A 12648-nucleotide genomic window follows, 5' to 3' on the forward strand; every position below is an offset into this window, starting at 1 on the left:
AGTTGGGCCTAATCTCTTTATCACATTTTTTAGTCCGACGTGAACCTCATCATCCGCAGCAAATGATTAGGTGTATCTGTATCTATGAGTTGTGTTGTCTATCTCTTGTCGATCATCTTCTAGTAAGACTAGCTTGAACAGTCATGTTGAATTGCTAACTTCACCTTATCCATGACATCATAAAGGAAGCCCACGGTAGGTGCTTCGTCGGTTTCAATAAGATGGAGTACCCTCATTAGTGGCTCCATCACCTTTAGGATCTTTTGAGCCCTTTTTCCAGTATTTGTTGTCCCTTACGGTGTTCACAATATCAACCGGCATCCCTATTGTCTTCTTCCTATATTTTATGTTGAGCCAATCTCGGGAAGCGAACATCTCACTCAACTCTGCCCTATGCTGGTACAAAATCTCTAGGGATATAAAGTTAGTTGCAAATCTAATTGTCGTAGGCTTAAGCAACTCTTGTCCCTTTGTGAACTTCCTCATTATTGCGACTACTTGATTATGGTTGTAAATAAATGTCATTACTTCTCTTGCCCTTTCGACCATTTTCTTAACACTCTTCTTCTTCCCAATATCTGTCAATTAGGACAACATATATTTAGCAGGGACAGCTTACATTTAGCCATAATCAGGTCAGCAGCATATATGTAGCAGGGACAGCAAGGACAGCATAATCAGGATAACATATATTTAGCAGGGATCGTAGGGACAATATACATTTAGCCATAATCAGGACAGCAACATATATTTAGCAGGGACAACAAGGACAGCATAATTAGGACAGCATTAGCATATATTTAGCTATAATTAGGTCCTCCAATTATAGCATGATTGTGTCAATCTTGTATAGTTACTGATTGTATATATCTTGTATAGTTATTGTTTCCTTGTTTGTTAGCCTAGATTGATGTTAATGGCTGCAATCCAAAATGCTTACATGGTATTAGAGCCTTCTATTACCTATTCTGAGATTTCTGGGTTGGGTTGAGACTAATCTGTTGGTCTTCTTGGCTATCGATACCTTCAAAGGAAGGTGTAGATAATTCTAGTGGGTTATAAATTGCAGTTTGGCAATTTCTGTCAAGGGTAGGAAGTTTCTTTCTTGTTGGAAATTTTCATTTTGGGGTGATTAGTAGCTGTCGGCGTGTCCAGTTCTTGCTGAAAATTCTCATTTTGGTCTCCTTTTATTTTGGATTTGCTGGTTGTAGGCTTGTTTTTGGACTAGGGGTGAGGTAGATTTAGTATTATCAGTCTTTATTACTGTGTTCCGGGCACCATGTCTATTAGCAACTCGGATTCTTTTGGTGTGCGCTTCACGGGCAAGAATTATTCTGCCTGGGAATTTCAATTTCGCCTATTTGTCCTGGGGAAAGAGTTATGGGGTCACATAGATGGAAGTGATCCAGCTCCTACTGAACTATCTAAATTGGCTCAGTGGAAAGTGAAAGATGCTAGAGTCATGACATGGATTTTAGGATATGTTGATCCTTTGATTGTCCTAAATCTGAGGCCATACAAGACTGCACGAGATATGTGGGAGTATTTAAAGAAGGTTTACAATCAGGACCACACAGCTAGACGCTTTCAGTTAGAATATAAGATCACCAATTACACTCAGGGCGATCTCTCCATACAAGATTATTTTTCTGGGTTTCAGAACTTGTGGGGTGAATTTGCTGACATTATTTATGCTAAGATACCATCTGCATCTCTCGTTGCTGTTCAGGAGGTTCATGAACAGAGCAAGAGAGATCAGTTTCTAATGAAGTTACAGTTGGAATTTGAGGCAACTCACTCCAATTTGATGAATCGTGATCTTCCTCCCTCTTTGGATGTGTGCTTTGGGGAATTACTTCGTAAAGAGCAGCATCTTGCAACACAAGTTACTTTTCGGCAGAACCGCATGACCTCTAATGACGTCGCTTATGCAGCTCACGGGAAAGGCAAGGGTCGGGATATGCGGAAGGTCCAATGCTTCAATTGCAAGGAATATGGGCATATTGCTTCTTACTGTGCCAAGAAATCTTGCAATTATTGCAAGAAGCCGGGACATATTATCAAAGATTATCCGACTCGTCCCTAGAATCGCCAAACTAATGCCTATCAAGCTGCGGTGGGTACTTCTGCTTCCGCTAATTCCTCTACAGCTGGTGATCCCTTTGTTCTTACTCTTGAAACTATTCAGCAAATGATTATTTCAGCCTTAGGGCTTCAATGTAACAGTACACTACCATCTTTACCTTGGCTTGTTGATTCTGTTGCGTCTAATCATATTACTAGTTCCTCCAATACTCTTACCAATGTTCGGCATTATCATGGCTCATCGTACATTCAGATTGTTGATGGTACTCAGTTACCTATTCATGCTGTTGGGGATATTAATTCATTAGTTAAAGAAGTTTTTGTATCTCCTGAACTTTCTACTAGTCTCATTTTTGTCGGACAATTGGTTGATAATAGCTGTTATGTTGGGTTTTCTCGTGATGGTTGTGTTATGCAGGATCAGGTATCGGGGAAGATACTCGCGAAGGGGCCTAAAGTTGGATGATTGTATCCTCTACATTTTTCCATTCCTTCTTGCATTTCTTTGGCTTGTACTACTGTAAACAATAAGGGTGAAGTATGACACAAACTCTTGGGTCATCCTAACTCTATTGTTCTATCTCATTTAGTAAAATCTGGTTTGTTGGGTAATAAAGATCAATTTTCCTCTCATCTCTCCTTTGATTGCTCAACATGTAAATTAGGTAAGAGTAAATCTCTTTCCTTTCCTGCTCATGGTAGTCGTGCTAAAAGCTATTTTGATTTGATCCATAGTGATGTGTGGGGTATTACTCCTGTTATATCTCATGCAAATTATAAATATTTTGTCACGTTCATTGATGATTATAGTAGGTATACCTAGATTTATTTTCTTCATTCTAAATTTGAGGTTTTTTCTGTGTTTCAACAATTTGTGGGTTATATTGAAACTCAATTCTCTTCGGGCATTAAAGTGTTAAGGCCCAATTCGGGTGGTGAATATGTGTCTCATGAATTTCATGCATTTCTCAAGCTGAAAGGAATTGTTTCTGAGCGTTCTTGTCCTTATACACCTCAGCAGAATGGTGTTGCTGAATGTAAGAATCGCCACCTGTTGGAGGTTGTTCGAACATTATTGCTTGAATCTTCAGTTCCTTCTAAATTTTGGGTGGAAGCCTTAGCCATGACAGTTTATTTAATTAATAGATTGCCTTCAAGTGTCTTGCATTTTGAAACTCCCTATTATCGTCTTCATCATCAGCATCCCAACTATCTTAATATGCATACTTTTGGTTGTGTTTTTTTATTCATTTGCCATCACATGAACGACACAAACTTTCTGCCCAATATGTTAAGTGCTCTTTTATGGGTTATAGTAATTCACACAAAGGTTATGTGTGCTATGATCCATGCTCTAACAGATTTCGTATTTCTCGTCATGTTGTTTTCTTTGAAAATCAGTCTTTCTTTTCTACTCATGTTACATCCTTGCCTGAGATCAATGTTCTTCTTCATTTTGATGACTTGACTTCTATTCCTGAGCGATTCAAACCTGGATTTGTGTATGAACGCCGACGACCGACTTTGCCCCTTCCTGAGCCTGACCCGACATCTGAGCCTGTTCAGCTTGTTCCTTCTGCGGCTGATCCGGGTTCTGACATTGTTCCTCGCCGGTCTACTAGAGTCTCTCGTCCTCCTGATTGGTATGGCTTTTCTCATACATCTCTTCATGCCACTTTGTCCTCTATTTCAATTCCATCATGTTATTCCGAGGCTGTTAAGCATGAATGTTGGCGTGAGGTGATGGCCGAAGAACTTCGGGCGCTTCAGGACAATCACACATGGGATGTTATTCCTTGTCCGGCGAATGTTAAAGCCATTGGTTGTAAATGGGTTTACTCGATTAAGCTGCGTTCTGATGGTACTCTGGGTCGCTATAAGGCCCATTGGTTACACTTGGTAACAGACAGGAATATGGGGTGGACTATGAGGAGACCTTTGCCCCAGTCGCCAAGATGACTACGGTACAGATGGTTATTTCTATTGCAGCATCCCAAGGCTGGCCACTTCATCAAATGGACGTTAAAAACGCATTTCTTCGTGGTGATCTTAAAGAGGAAATTTACATGGCCTTGTCGCTTGGCTTGACCTCCTCTTCTTCTGATGTATGTAAATTGAAGCGATCTCTGTATGGGTTGAAACAGGCTCCCCAGGCATGGTTTGATAAGTTGTAGTCTACCTTACTTCAGTTTTCCTTTGAGCAGAGTCAATATGACTCCTCTTTGTTTCTTCGTAGGACCTCTACTGGTATTGTTCTTCTTCTTGTTTACATTGATGATATTGTTATCACCGGGACGGATTCAGACTTGATCACTTGTCTACAGTAGTATCTTCGGGCCTCGTTTCATATGAAGGATCTTGGTCCTCTTACATACTTCTTGGGGTTGGAAGTTCACACGGATCCTTCTAGTATCATTCTGAATCAACATAAGTACACACAGGATTTGATTGCTTTAGCTGGTCTTTAGGATACTTCTTCTGTGGATACTCCTCTAGAAGTAAACACGAAGTATCGTCGTGAGGAGGGTGATCTCCTGTCTGATCCTTCTCTATTTTGACAACTGGTAGGCAATTTGAACTATTTGACTATTACTCGGCCTGATATTTCCTTCGCCGTCCAGCAGGTTAGCCAGTTCATGCAGACTCCACACCATCTACATTTGGCTGCTGTTCGTCGTATCATCCGATACCTTCAAGGATCCCCTAGCCGTGGGTTGTTCTTTCCAACCGGCTCTCCTCTTCACCTCGTTGCATATAGTGATGCGGATTGGGCCGAATGTCCTGATACTCGACGATCTGTCACAGGTTGGTGCATGTTTCTTGGCGATTCCTTGATCTCTTAGAAGAGTAAGAAACAACCTCGTGTTTCTAAATCTTCTACTGAATTCGAATACCGTCCCATGTCTGCTGCTTGTTCTGAGATTGCCTGGCTTCGTGGGCTTCTGGTTGAGCTTGGTTTTTCCCAGTCTGATCCTACACCTCTCCATGCTGAAAATACTAGTGCCATTCAGATTGCTGCTAATGCCGTTTTCCATGAACGAACGAAACACATTGAGGTGGACTGTCACTCTATTCGGGAAGCATTAGACACTCGTATCATTTCTCTTCCTCATGTTTCCACTAACCTTCAGATAGCTGTCGTGTTTACCCAGTCCATGACATGACTGCGCCATCAGTTCCTTGTGGGCAAATTGATGCTTCTTGATCGACCATCATCAATTTGAGGGGGGATGTCAATCAGAACATCATATATTTAGCAGGGACAACATACATTTAGCCATAATCAGGCCAGCAACATATATTTAGCAGGGATAGGATACATTTAGCCATAATCAGGACAACAGCAGGGACAACATAATCAGGACAGCATTAGCATATATTTAGCTATAATTAGGTCCTCTAATTATAGCATGATTGTGTCAATCTTGTACAGTTACTAATTGTATATATCTTATACAGTTATTGTTTCCTTGTTTGTTAGCCTAGATTGATGTTAATGGCTGTAATCCAAAATACTTACTCTATCTTCCAATATAAGATCAATGCAATGGGCAACACATGGTGACCAAAATATTTGTGGTCTCTTTAACATCAACTTTTGTCTTGTAGCCTTATGTGTTATTTCATTATATGTCACAATCTGCACCATATTCTCCTCTCCAATCTCATCCACCACTTTATCCATTAGGGAAAAAAAATAAATAACATTTTTTGTTTCAGCCAAGGCATCAATTAACTTATGGTACACCGTTCCCAAGTAGCAGTACACCATGAAGTTGATCATGCTGTGTCTTGTTGGGCCAATCCAACTATTGCACACGATCATGCATCCTCTTGCTTGCCATATGGGTTTAAAGGTAGCCACATATACTTTCACATCCGCATACTTTGCATCTGTCCATTTCCCCCCAATCTCCCTAGTCGTGGGGCCTTCAATTACTTCACCTGCTTCTGCTGCTACATCAATTATTACCTGCCAATACGGTGAATTAGACGCATTAAGGGGTATGTTGGCATAAATAAATAACTTTGTTGCTGCCCTACCCAGCTTCTCAATAGAAGTTTTACTCCACATTTTTTTATCTTCTTTTGTTTAGTTAATTCTTTCCTAAATAGGATAGGATCAGATCAACAGAGGGTCTCCTAGGCTTATTTACTTCTTCCACATCTACATCCACATCTACAGGTGCATCACGTAAACATACGTTGTAATCCACCCAACCTACCCCCACTTGCAGATTCAGTCTCACTCTTCGCTGCAGTCCCACTTCCCCCCTTCCGCGTATCATGTATAGACCCCATCAAGCCAAACATGCGTCGGCATTCTTCCTCTTTACAAGCAAGGCACAAGCTCTCTCTCCTAACTATAGTTACTTCCCAATCTGAATCTTCGTCAAAATCAATAATATCTTTATTACGAAAGCCCATATATTCGGGACCAAACACCTCCTGTTGGGCTACTTCCAAGATCTCATCTTTCTTCTTTTGCACAACAGTTTGTTTCCCCTTCAACTTGTGAGAGTTTACTCGATTCTCTAAGTCTAAATACGGTTTTTATAGGAGAATGAATTAATTAAATCTCGAAACTTATAAGTTATAGATGTAAATACATTAATGAAATAAAGTTCTAACTTTTATACCTAATCAATAAAGAAAAATTAAGTATTAAATTATGAAGCTCGAAAACCTGTCCAAATACACACACACACACACACACACACACACACACAGAGATAAAGTCAAACTGGTGTAATACTAAGGTTCTAGTTCTTATGGGGATGAGACGGAGATGAGAGGCAGATTCCCCTCCAGATGGAGGATCAAGGATAAGGCTCCATCTCGTGGCTCCAGCCCTTTTCCCAACTCCTCTGTTCCTTCGAAGCAGCCGGACATCTCGACAGGGAAATCTCAACAACAAAAATACATTTTCGCCCTCTGTCTACAATTTGGGTTTTTCTGTTTTTGTCGGCAATCTTCCGTTTGATTGCTCCAGAGAGGATCTAACAGACATTTTCGGTAAGTATGGAAGGCTTCTTGATGTTTTCATCCCAACCTTCCCGAGGATTAACAAGCCTAGAGGCTACACATTTGTTCGCTTTAGATACGAACAGGATGCGAGGGCAGCCATGGAGATCCTCAATGATCGTCGTATTGATGGAAGGAAGGTGTCAGTCCATTCCCGCTGACGGAGCTCCGGGTCCGAACGGTTTTTCTAGAGTGTTTTTCTCCTCATGTTGGGATGTGGTTTGCCATGATCTGCACAAGGCCGTGATTATTTCTTTTTCTTCCAAGGAGGAAATCTCTCTAGGAAAGTCACAACCACACTAATCAGCCTCATTCCCAAGTCGGGTTCACCTAAGAAACTGTCCGATTTCCGCCCCATTAATCAGGGTCAAATATTGCATATCAGACCCCAGTAATTACCAAATTTTACGTATATGATAATGCTTAATGGAGTATTTTAATTGTATTTTTGTTACAGGATGAAGTCAGGAGCGTTAATTGAAAATTGATGTTAAAGGCATGGATTTCATGATCCAAAGTCTCCAGAGCACGGGATCGACTCCAGAGAATCAATAATGAAGATTTTACACGCCTGAGATCTGAGGAAAGCAAGCCAAAGGGGCCCGAAAAGGGTCCAGAATGCAAGATCACATGGTTCCCGCTATCCGATCAGTTCGAAACTTCATACATGGGATGAGGGCCGTAAATTAACCGTACATATTAAATTTCAGCCATTGAAGAGCTCGGGAAGTGGTCCAACGGATAGATCAGCCTATTAATCTCCAATTTGGGGCCCACCTGATATTTGGAACTGCCTCAACCTTGGTATTGACGGCTAAATTACCATGATAAAGAGGATGGATGGTGTAGATTTCTCGTAAACATCACGGTGGGCCCTGTGTATGAGGAGCGTGCACACTGCACGTTTCCACCGGCTGAGCACCGAGCAAGCCGGCGTCGGTAGCGCTGACCCGACGTCCTTTTCAAAAACGGAACTTTCCGTTTCAGCGCCGCGCGTAACGGAAGGAAGTCCGTTTTTACGGACCGCTGTGGGCCCCACCGGTAACACGTACGGCCGATCCGAGCCGTTCATCATGTAGAAGGGTTCATCAGCTACAAAACCATGTTTGCAGTTTGTGCTCATGCGTGCACACGTGCGTGATACAGAGGCCACAAACAGGCCGTCTTGTGACGTTCAAAACTGATTTTGTTCTGATTTCTTCTCTGGGCTGCGTCCACGCAAATTCAAAACCATCCATATTTGAACGAAATCTCGTCCTCTATCCAATGGACGGGGTGGATTTCCCCGAAAAAGCTTATGTGGGGCCCACCGAGCATCACAGCGCCGGACGTGCGAAGGCTTACGCACGTCCGCGAAGAACTGACTTCCGGGCGGTTGTGGCCCACCATCTTCGATCAGATGGAAGATCTGATCCGTCCATCGTGTAGAAGGCTTAAAGCTTCAAAACCATGTTGACATTCCTCGCCCATGCGTACACACGTGTGCGTACAGAGGCCAAAAGTAGATTGCCGGGACGTTCAAAACCGAGTTTTTTGAGATTTCTTCCGTGGGCCGCGCTAATGGACCTTCAAAACCACCTATTCTTGATCGAAATTTCGTCCCGAATCCAATGGACGGGGTAGATTTTCCAGAAAATGCCTCGTGGGGCCCACCGATCACGGCTGCAAAAATTGCACTTCGAGTCCTTCTACGACTCGCCCACCGATCCATCCAGCAGCTATAGAAGGAGAGTTTTGGACGTGGGAAAGGCATTTAGAACCAGGGGATCAGATCTGAAGCAAGGGAGAGAAGAAAGAGAAGAAAGAGAAGAAAGAAGAGAGAGAGAGATTGTTTGGTTTGACATTTCTTTTATGAATTTTATTTAATATTTTTTATGGATTTTATGGGTCACTAATCTCTCAGCTAGGGCTGAGATCTCAGCCCTAATTTGATTAGCTCTTGTATTGGTTGATTTACTTTGAATTTCAATTAATTTGTTTCTTTCTTTAAGTGGGCTTTATGGGTTTAAATTCTATACTTCTCCATCTATGAACTTGATTAAAGTATATATATGGATGTTGTTTGGATACTTATTATAGGTGCTTGTGTCTGATCAAGAACAAGTTTCCTATAGAGGAAGAAACAGGGTGCTTTAATGAATGTACATTCCATGTACCCGACCAAGGACATGGGATATGTCATTCATGGCATTGCTTAAAGGAATTAGACAGTCTGTATGCCCGATTAAGGACACAGATTGTGCTTTCTCTATACAAGTGGTATCAATCTAGATCAAGGTGAATCAACAGACAAAATAAGGGTTAGGATAATTAGGGGTGGATTCGAAAGTCCTAGTGCTCTCTCTCTGATTGAATTTTCTTCCCTGTTCTTAATTAATTGTTTTTTTTTTTTCATAAAATTGTGCTTAGTAATTCATTCCATTATTTGTTGGATTAGTTAAGGAGAATCGTAGATTTGAATTGTGACGACCAGTCCTCGTGGGAACGATCTCGTAATACGTACCGTATCTGCATCTGATTCGTATACTTGCGAGTTTAAATATCATTTAAATCGTGTTGGTTTAAATAAAACATCAAGTTTTTGGCGCCGTTGCCGGGGACTGTTTCGGTCCAATTGGATTTAAGATTCTCTCTTATCATAATTCATAGTCTTAGGTTTTTTACTAACTTTCAGTTAAATTTTTTTTAGAAACTAACCTATTGCCTGTTTTGTAGGGACCTGACATAAACTACTAATTTGGTAATCTCTTTCCAAATTTTCTATTTTTTTTTTCAATTTCTATTTTTAGAATTAAGGTTTTATTTTTTTATTTTATTTTATTTTATTTTATTTTATTTTTTAGAAAGTTTCTATTTCTAAGCTATTTTATTTTTTCCTATTTTCTAATTCTAGATTCTGATTCTTCTTTCAAGTAACTTTCTATTTTCTAGTTTAAGTTTTATTATTGTTAGAAGAGTCTTTAGGTTTTATTTTTTTTTAGTAAGTTTCTCTCTTATTTTCTAATTTCCTATTTTTTAGAATTTTTCCCTTGCTTAGGATTTTTTTTTTAGCATTATTTTAGTAAATTTAATTTATTTTTGTTTTGTTTACAGGAATTGAGGAAGGAAGCTGCTAAATAACATTGTCTTCAAAAGGAGGAGCTCCCTATTCTTCATACATCAATCATCTCCTTTTCCGGGTTCTTTCTTCCCATTCTTATTTACATAGTTTTAACTTGTTTTAGAATCTCTTAGTTTCTAGGTCTAGTTTTATTTCTCTTAGGTTGCTTCTTAGTTTAGTTTCTTTCTTACATTGCAATAACATAGTTTATGCTAGGACGTAGATCTCTGAATATAGAACTAGCACCGTTTGATCCTGAGATTGAAAGAACAATTCGTGAAAGATTGAGAAATAATCCTGTTGAAATGGCGAATGAGATTGAAGTTAAAGCTCTCAAAGATTATTCAGCTCCTGTCCAATTTAATGCGCCTTCATGCATAGTGTTGCCAACCACTACGGCAGCACACTTTGAACTTAAACCTGGAGTCATACAATTGTTGCCATCCTTTTATGGATTGGACAAGGAGGACCCATATCATCATGTGAAAGAATTCTTAAACATTTGCTCCACCTTTAAGTTCCAAAACTTCTCAGACGATTCGATCCGCCTACGCCTGTTTCCTTTTTCTTTGAAGGATAAGGCGAAAGCATGGTTGAATTCTCTAGAAGTTGGATCTATCACTACATGGGACCAACTGTCTAAGAAGTTCTTAAATAAGTTCTTCCCCGTTCACAAAACCAATGCCCTCCGTAGAGAAATTACTAACTTCACACAAAAAGAGGCCGAGCACTTTCATGAATGTTGGGAAAGATGGAAGGACTTGCTTCTTAAATGTCCTCACTATGGTTTTGAGAAGTGGCAACAAGTTCAATACTTCTATGACGGTCTGACACCACAGAACCGTCGCATGGTTGATGCCACCAGTGGAGGGTCATTCATGACTAAAAGTGATGTCGAAGCATGGAACTTCTTTGAAACCTTGTGCGAAAATTCCCAGCAATGGGATTATTCAAATAGAGGTGACAGAAGTCCCCAACCACAAAAGAGAGGTGGTATATATGAGATAGGAGTCATGCCAGAGCTGAGCGCCAAGCTTGATAACCTGACAAAGAAAGTTGATGCTCTGGTATTAAATAATGGACCACCACAAACAGCTCAAGTCGAGGCATATGCCACATGTTCTAGTCCTGCCCATCCTATGCAGTCTTGTCCATCTGGTGCAGCATTCCCAGAACTTCTCTCTGAACAAGTTCATGCTATGAACACTTTTCAAAAATCTGGGAATGATCCTTACTCAAACACCTATAATCCAGGGTGGGCTAGACATCCAAATTTCTCTTGGGCAAAAGGACCACAACAAGGAGGACCATCTGGAAATCCTCCTATGCAACCTTACTCCCAAGTTGGCAGTCAACAACCTCAACAGTTTCCACAATATCAACAACTGCCTACACAATCAAGGAAACCATCTCTTGAGGATACACTCCATCTTTTCATGCAGAGTTCTCTCCAATTCCAAAAAGACACCCAACAAACCTTACTGGCCAACCAGCAAAGCTTACATGCAAATGCACAATCCATTGCCAAGCTGGAAGTACAAATGGGTCAACTAGCTGCCACATTGAGTGAGAGAGAGAAGGGCAAGTTCCCTAGCCAACCTGAGGCTAATCCAAAGGGGCAGTATGAGATTGGCTCTAATTCCAACCAAGGGCAATATCATGAACAGGCCAAATCGATCACTACCCTTAAGTCCAGCAGATTGATAACAGAATAGAGATGCCTGGGGATGAATCAAATTCTAAAACAGAAGATCAAGATGAAGCAGAGAGCCATACCAATGCATCCAAAGTCCAAAAGCTCTCTGACTCTCCAAGAGTCACTAATGTGCCACCTTATGTGCCCAAAGCACCCTTTCCTCAACGTCTGACACCAATAAAGAAAAGAAATAACTTTGATGAAATCTTGGATGCGTTTCAAAAAGTGCAAGTCAACATCCCGTTGCTTGACGCTATCAAGCAAGTCCCTGCTTACGCTAAGTTTCTTAAAGATTTATGCACTCAAAAGCGTAAGCAGAATGTTCATAAGAAAGTCTTCCTTGCAGAGCAGCTCAGCTCCATGATTCAACATAACACCCCTCCTAAATTTAGGGATCCAGGAGCTCCCACCATTTCTTGCGGCATAAGAGATCATAAGATCGGGAAGGCATTACTTGATTTAGGGGCGAGTGTCAATTTGTTACCATATTCGGTTTATGAGCAGCTAGGACTTGGTGAGTTGAAACCGACTAAGGTAACATTACAACTAGCCGATAGATCTGTCAAGGTGCCCCGGGGTGTTATTGAAGATGTGTTAATCCAGGTTGATAAATTTTATTTTCCAGTGGATTTCATAGTTATAGATACTCAGCCTGTCCAGAATCTTCATAGTCAGATCCTAGTCATTTTGGGTCGTCCATTTTTGGCCACATCTAATGCTATTATCAATTGCAGGAATGGAG

General features: G+C 40.8%; 1 non-coding gene across 1 annotated transcript; it reads right to left on the reverse strand.

Annotated features, from left to right (window-relative positions):
- Positions 1 to 10893: 10893 nt before the first annotated feature.
- Positions 10894 to 11000, reverse strand: LOC131217868 (small nucleolar RNA R71). Its single transcript, XR_009157455.1, has one exon. It is a non-coding gene; the product is annotated as a small nucleolar RNA R71 (small nucleolar RNA).
- Between the last annotated feature and the right edge of the window lie 1648 nt (positions 11001 to 12648).

Source organism: Magnolia sinica, chromosome 10 (assembly GCF_029962835.1).
Source record: "Magnolia sinica isolate HGM2019 chromosome 10, MsV1, whole genome shotgun sequence".
NCBI lineage: Eukaryota > Viridiplantae > Streptophyta > Magnoliopsida > Magnoliales > Magnoliaceae > Magnolia > Magnolia sinica.